At 55.3% G+C, this 7,821-nt stretch overlaps 1 pseudogene; it reads right to left on the bottom strand.

The window, feature by feature from the left end:
* Positions 1-1,427: 1,427 nt before the first annotated feature.
* LOC134013560 (uncharacterized) lies at positions 1,428-2,476 on the bottom strand (annotated as a pseudogene).
* Between the last annotated feature and the right edge of the window lie 5,345 nt (positions 2,477-7,821).

Here is a 7,821-nt window from a genome sequence, read left to right as displayed (position 1 = left end):
TACACTGATGTATGTTGATGTAGGACTACTGATATAGAGCAGCGGTATCACATAGAGCAGCATTTTATTGTTGCTCTTAGTTCATCTGCTTATGATAATAATGATGTATTCATTTCATAGGCTCGTTAACGTTAATTCTGTTGACTCACAAATTTGTAAATAACATGTTGGTACTATATTGTAATATGATTGATGTTTCTTTTTCATTTCTTGTTAAACAGAGCAATGGGGTGAGTAATTTCTAACTTCTGCATTAATACAACACAAAGTACAAAAAATACCTTTATATGTTGGCTAGTAAACAGTACACTAAAGTATGTTAGTGTTGTCAAAAGTTCAGAGTGAACCCGAGTTCACAACACAGACATGGGAGATGAGGTGAGGTCTAGGAAGGTTTCTTGTAGATGATGGTAGGAGTTGAGGAGTGATGGTGAATGTTGTGGACAGGCTGGGAGCAGAAGTCAGTTACTTTGGAGGATGTTTTGAGGGTAGTTGCAGAGCAAGGTAAAGCCATGAGTGAGTTAACACAGGCTGTAAAGAATCTCGTTACTCCAGAGGTAGGCACTAGTAGAAGGACTAGCAGTAACCTGCAGACACAACCACAATTCACAGAGGAAGGCAAACCCATATGTTTCAGTGTCAGTCAGAGGGACGTATCACTAGGAATTGTCCCACAAAGGGAAATGTAACCGGAAAAGATAGCACTGTGTCTGGTGTGCAGGGAAACGAGACCCCCGGTTGTGTTGAGTCGAGCAGTTCGGGGGTGCACCTCAGACTCATCTAAAGTCAGCCCATCTCATGACCAGTTATTAGAGCGTGCTGTGGGAACATGTCCTGTAGTGGAGATCAAGATTGGGGGGGTTGTAGCATCTTGTCTATTGGATACAGGCAGTCGAGTAAGTATTATTTCAGAAGGGTTCTTCTTTTGGGCAGGGAGGATGGAGATATGCTCTAGACATCTGGTTGGCTCAAGTTAACAGCAGCCAACGGTTTAGACATACCCTATCTGGGGTGTCTAGAGTTAGTGGTCGAGACAATGGGCATGACAGTTCCAGACTGTGGGTTCTTGGTGGTGAAAGATCCTCAGAGTCTCCAGATGTCAGTGCCTGGAATTATAGGTATGAACATTATCAACAGGTGTTGATAGTTAGTACATTCTGAATTTAAGACTACTTTAGGAGGAGAGTTAGATTGGGATTGGAGAAATGTTATCCAGCAAGTGCAAAAATGTAAAGTTGACAAGAAGGCCATGGCTAGATAGCTGGTAAAGAGAAAGTATACATACCTGCAGCGTCCGTGGTAACAGTGAGGGCCCAGGGACATGTCAAAGGTGCAAAGCAAGGGGAACAGATGTTGGTAGAATCTGTTAATACCTGGGTCACGGCCGAGCAGAAGCTCAAGCAGATCCCCAAAAGGAACAGACTCACCTAGTGGGCTGCAGCGAGGCTGATGCCAGCCTGAGTGTGGTGAAGGTCAGGGAGGTTGGTCCTGACGTACGAGCGGTATGCCTGGGAGGACCAGCGACCCAGGAGCTGGATGGTGTGGTCGGCCACGCTTTGGCTGGAAGCTGAGGAGGCTGCACCGATCCTGAAAGAATGTGCTGAGTAAAGCGAAGGGTCGTTACCTGATTTGGCGAGGAAGAGGCGGAGATGATGGTGGAACCAGAAACGGGAGGCGACCTGATTCTGTGGTGAATAGTGGGCTGGAGGGGAGGGCATGACTTCCTCCTTTGGAAAGAAGCAGGTTATGCAGAGACTCATAGGGGCTGAGGGGAGAGTTGAGGAGGAAGAGGAAGAGGGGAACGGCTGGCCCGCTTTGATTTGTTTTGCTGCGTTTCAGGGTGAAGATGAGCGTGTCTGGGGAGTGTAGCGTGATGTCGGAGATGCATGGGTGAGCAGAGGGGTCAAAGGTGGAGCAGGTGGAAGTAAATTGTGAGCACCTAAGGAAGCTGAAGGCCAGGAGGAACATGGCCTCTAGGGTGGAATCGGTGGAAGGGGAGGAGTAGCCAGTGCGCAGTGTGTGTATGCAGGCGGCTAGCAGGTCGGCAGTGAGGGGGAGCCGTGCGGAAGGAGAGCGGGGATCTAGGCGCTTAAGGCCTTTCATAAGGAGGGAGGTCTGACTGTGGGAGATGGCTGTGCAGGGGGAACCGGAGAGCAACTTGCAAAAGAAGTTGATGCCACTGAGGTACACGTGGATGGTGGAAGTGCGGATGGAGAGGTGCGTGTGAGCGAAGGAGATGAAGCTGGTGATGGAAAGGAGGTCGAATGAGGGGAAGGTGGTGAGCAGTGTGGAAGGACTTGAAGCACTTCCAGGCTGTCCAGTAGGTGGAGAGTGTACGGGGGGACAGACCTTGGAGGACGGCATCTTGGGTGTGGAGGTGAAGGTCGTGGAGGGGTGCCGTCATGGGAAGGTTGTACAGGAAAACGGAGGGACCGGAGTGGGAAGGGGGTCCGCCTCTGGGGCCAAGCGTCTGAATTTGTGGAGGGAGAGACGGGAGAGGGAGTCAGCAATGGTGTTGTGGTGACCGGGGATGTGAGCGGCTCTGATGATGAACTGATGTGTGACTGAAAGCCAAGTGAGGCGGCAGATGAAGGGCATGGCGGTGGTGGAGTCTGATCGGCCTTTATTGATCCAGGAGACGACGTCAGTGTTGTCGGAGTGGATGAGGATGGATTGGCTTGACCATTCATGGCCCCAGAGGAGGGCGGCGATGATGATGATGGGGTAGACCTCGTGAAGTGCGGATGAGGAGGTCAGTGAGGGAGAAGGGCAGGAAGGGAACTTGGAAGGCCATGGGGAAGAGAATCAGCAGCCGTTGTAGTAGCAGCCGAAACCAGCGGAGGGGGAATCATCCGCCCCTTCTGCAGCAGGATGGGGCGGCCCCGGCGGTCAGGACAGGAGGGGCAGCGGGGTGATGGGGTGGGGAGGGGCAGGGGGGCGGGAGGAGGCGAAAGCGGCCAGGGGGCCGGGGGCCAGGCTCAGGGGCCGGGCGGGCCGCGACCGTGCACTCCAGGGACGGGTGGGAAGGAGCGCCACACAGGGAGCAGGGCAGGGCGGACCGGGCAGCCAAAACACCACAATAGATTTCATTGTCCAGCGAGCCCCAGTAGGTGGCCTCCTTGAATTGCTGGAGCCGCCCCGCGGCCTCGGAGGAGAAGCGGACGTGATACGTGTAAAACCCGGAGCCCCCGAACCGTAGGGCGAGCTACAGGATGAGGGAGAGATAGTCGTCCAGCTCTGCCCGGCGCCCGGGAAAGGAGGAACAGACGACGTCCCGGAACAGGGAGAACACGTAAGAGAACTCGGCTGCCGTGAGCTCCCGTCGCCGGGCGGGTTCAGGGTGGCGGTGCAGGACGGGGCCACAGGACCCGACGATGGTGTGGGGGGGCAGAGACCTGGGACGGGAGGAGAAGGTCGGCCAGGTCCACGTAATCACCCTGGAGGATGGCTGGAGGGAGGGAGACACGGGGGAAGGTCTGGAGGCAGAGGGGGCGGGCAGGGGGAGGCACCGTGGCCAGCGTGAAGGTGGAGGCAGGGGCGGGCAGGGTCCTGACGGGAAGGGCAGCAGCCGGGGCGGGCATTATGTCCGGAGCAGAGAGACCTGCAGGAGGGAAGGCACAGGGCAAGGTTAGAGGGGCGCAGCCTGGAGGAGGCAGGGCCAGACCAGAGCAAGCAGGGGCAGGGCCAGGTGCAGGGCAGAGAGCCGGCGGAGAGCCCATGGAGGCGATGAACGCCGCGGACAGGGCAGGAAGGTCGGCGAGGGCAGGAGGAGCAGGGAGGGAGGGAGGGGAACGGGGGGGGGGGTGGGGAGGGGGGCGAGGCAAGAGGCAGGAACCCACAATGGCGCTGCCCAGCGCCTTGCAGTGGGAGAGGCAGGGCGGGAAGGGAGTGGGGAGGCGCGCCGGCCCCCAGAGTCCCCGAAGCAGAGGCGGAAGAGCCGAGCCTTCAGATCCAACCGGGAAAACCGGATCCCCCGAGCCCGGAGGAGGCGCTGCAGGCCGGCAACGGTCTAGTCGGACGGCTACGCTGGTAGGTCCAAGGTGGCGGACCGTGGAAGGCAGCGAGATGTACGCACGCCAAACAATAACATGCTAGCACAAGGACCAGAAGAACAGAAGAGACTTCATGCAGAACTTGTCATTGAAAACGGGGAGTTGGGTTCGGTCGCATTCCTCCGTGCTTTAACTGGGCTGATGCGTATCAGTTGATTGGAGTGAAGGAGGAGTCTTGGTGCGCTATCTTCCTCCCGAACTTCAGTTCATCTAACTTCATTAAAACATACTATCATGTTCTGATCGGTTTAAAGGGAACTTTGATCCAGATGTAGTTTGATGGACAGAGTGCATTAACATGTATAAGAATGGAGTATGCACATCTCTACATTAATTATGACAACAGTCTCGTTGTCTGCACAGATACAATTATACTTTCACATTTAGTAGGAGTTAGAGCATTCAATGTTTTTTGACTCTTATCTCGTTATACTGCCTATTCTAACCACTCTATACTCTCAGCTTGTTTAAAATCCAGTGTTTGAAAAGACAGGCTCACACCACTTAGCAGTGATACATATTAGTGAAGAATATGTTGAACTAACATGCCACTCCATAGCTTACAATGATGTCACAACCATGCTAGTGGGAGGTGACAAAGAGTCAGACAAGTTGTGGGAATGAGGGCGTCAAAAGTATTTATTAAACTAAAGGAACTTAAAAGTCAATGTTCAGTGTGGTAATCAAGGGAATCAGTACTGTATGGAGTGGACTTGTGAATGTTTCCATGTGTAGGGTGGTGTAAGGTGTGAACCAGGATTAAGGGTTGCCACAAACAATGATCAATGTTGTGATGAAGGAGAGAGATCTCCTGGAGAGGTCCAGCTTATATAGGTGCAGCACAGATGTTCCCCATCAGTGATCATGGCTCCTCCCCCTGCCTGCCATCCTGCAACTGAAACAAACACACAGAAACAGCAGACAGGGAGAGGAGACCGTAACACTGATACATGTTGATGCTGATGACTGTTAACATAGAGCATTTGCATATCATACAGCAGCATTATATCCTTACTCTCTGTCCATCTGGTTACTGACATCATCATGTTATTCATCATCATTGATTAACAACAACACACACTGATACTTTACTGATATGTTCTGATGTGATGATGTTTTAACTTTTCATTCTCTATCCTTTAACACAGATGAATTGGAAGGTGAGTAATTTTCATTGTTTCATGTCATAGAAGTATGTCACATAACACAAGATAACACTGCTATTGCTTTCTTTTAAATTTCATGGTGCCATTATTTAAATATCTGAAAACCATCTCTTCATGGTCAAACCTGTGCGCAGAGATATACTCACAGTATTATTCAGATGTATCCCATAATAAGCTTTGCTCCTGAGATCCACGTGAGCCTGGGTCCAGGTCTGATGTTAGTCAAACTTCTCGGTTAAGAAGTTGAAGACTGTGTTCTTCACCAGGAGGAAGGTAGTGGAGGAGGTCTGCATGATGTTGTATGGGAATGATTTGGAGAGGGAGCAGGTACTCAGGTTTCTGGGGTCTATTTTGATGAGAGGTTGACCTGGGCTGATCATATTGAAAAAGTGTTTGCCAAGTGCAAGAAGTGTATGTGAACACGTATGTGGTTCTGGGTAGAGCAGTTATAGATTATGGGTGTATTGTCTATGGGGCAGCAGCTCTTCTCTGACCAAGCTAGACACAGTGCAAGCCCAGGTCCTAACACTGTGCAGTGGGGCAGTATGAGGACAGGGTGGGAGCCGACTTGGCTGAGATGTTCTGTAGTCGTGTGCTTTCTGTGTACAATGGATGACTACAAATATTCACAAGTGGGCAGCGTTTGTTGTACCTGATAGGGAGGTCCTGGTCTGAAAGTGCTTCTAAGATCACCTGGCTGTATTTACAGTGGAGCTGTTGGTGATTTGACTGGCCTTACAGTGGATGGAGGAGGTTGGAGTGGTAATAAGCTCAGACTCTAGTGCAGTTCTGATGAGTGTACAGTCCTTCACATCCCACAGTAGACAGGACCTGCTGGATGAGGTGCTCCGAGGTCACAATGGTGTGAGGAGGATGGGGGTGTGGGTAAAACTGATGTGGGTTCCAGAGTGCAGACAGTCTGGCTAAGCAGGCCCTCAGGGAGGAGGGGGGTGAGGTGATGGTGTCTATCAGTAAGGCAGAGGCTGAGGCCCTGATATGGACAGAGGTAGTCTGGTCTGGAGATGGCAGAGAGAATGTGATGGAGGGAGGACAGGCAGACACCTTTACAGGGTTCACGAGTTCAGTAATCACACCATCGATTGAATAGATGGCTTTTATTGAAGCAGGGCTGGTAGCAGAGCCAAGCCTGATGTGGTTGGTGGAGGCTGGTAGCAGAGCCAAGCCTGATGCGGTGTGGGGGCCTTGCGCCAGTGGAGATGAAGGGGGGCCGATAGTGAGGAAGTCGTCCAGGAGATGAAGGAGGAGGGGACTTCTGGACTCGTTGAGGAGGATCAAGCGGAGTGCTTCAAGAAACAGTCAAAGATGCACGGTCTGCTTTTGCATCCAATGCCAGGCAGACGGCAAGCCTTTTGAGTCCTGCCAGTGAACCCCAAGGAAACCCAGCAAGGCGGGCGGACGGGAGGGCCTCGAACGCGGTCCCAAGGCCCGCAGGCCGGTCGGGTCGAGGGAGCGAGAGCGGGTCCTGCCGCAGAAGCAGCATGCATGGAGGCTCTGGCAGGCAGACAAGGAGCAGCCATCGAAATCGTTACGGACCACCAGGGTCGGGGCCCGCGGGGTCGGACGGGAGGGGCTGCAGGGAGGGGCAGGGGAAGGAGGGCCGGAGGAGGCGAAAGGGGGCCAGGCGGGAGCCAGGACCGGACAGGAAGGAGAGCGGGGGCAGGGCGGCCAGCGAAACCCGACAACAGAGGAGGACAGGGCCACGACAACGGTGCTGGGGGCAGCAACCCGGGACGGGAGGAGAAGGACGGCCAGGTCCACGTAATCACCCGGGGGACGGCCACCCGGAGGGAGGCAGACACGGGGGGGGAGGCCCGGAGGCAGAGGGGGCCACAGAGGGGGCAACGGGAGGTGCTGTGGGCAGAGCGAAAGCAGGGGCGACAGGGCCCCAACAGGAAATGCACCAGCCGGGCGGGCAGGATGGCCAGAGCGGGGCCACCCAGGGGGACAGCGGCCCGGAGGGAGAGAGACAGTGGAAGGCCAGGAGGCAGGAGCGGGCAGGGGGAGGCGCCGTAGCCAGCATGAAGGTGGAGTCAGGAGGGGGCAGGGACCCGATGGGAAGGGCAGCAGCCAGGGCGGGGGGGTCATCCGGAGCGGAGCCACCTGCAGGACACGGTCAGGGGGGCGTGGCCCAGAGCAGGCGGGGGCAGGACTGAGCACGCAGGGGCAGGGCAGGGACGGGGCAGGGGGGCACCAAGGAGGCGAAAGACGCTGTGAAAAGGCCAGGAAGGTCAGCGAGGGCAGGAGCCAAAGCCGGGGCAGGAGGAGGCGGGCGAGGCAGGGTGTGGGAACCCGCAGGGTGCGGCTTAGCGCCCGGCAGCAGTAGAGGGGCAGTGCTGGGGGGGGGGGGGGAAGCGGAGACAGGATCGGGCAGGACGCCGACGGAGTGAGGGGCGCAGCCCGGAGAGGGCAGGGCCAGGCCAAGCAGGGGCAGGGCCAGGCCAAGCAGGGGCAGGGCCATGCGCAGGGCAGAGGGGCGGCGGAGAGCCCACGGAGGCGATGCACGCCACAAACAGGGCAGGAAGGCCGGCGAGGACAAGAGCCGGGGCAGGGAGGGCGGGAGGCAGGGGAACGGGGGGCGGGTG

This window comes from Osmerus eperlanus, chromosome 27 (assembly GCF_963692335.1).
Source record: "Osmerus eperlanus chromosome 27, fOsmEpe2.1, whole genome shotgun sequence".
Taxonomy (NCBI): domain Eukaryota; kingdom Metazoa; phylum Chordata; class Actinopteri; order Osmeriformes; family Osmeridae; genus Osmerus; species Osmerus eperlanus.
This window is presented reverse-complemented; position numbering and strand designations above follow the sequence as displayed.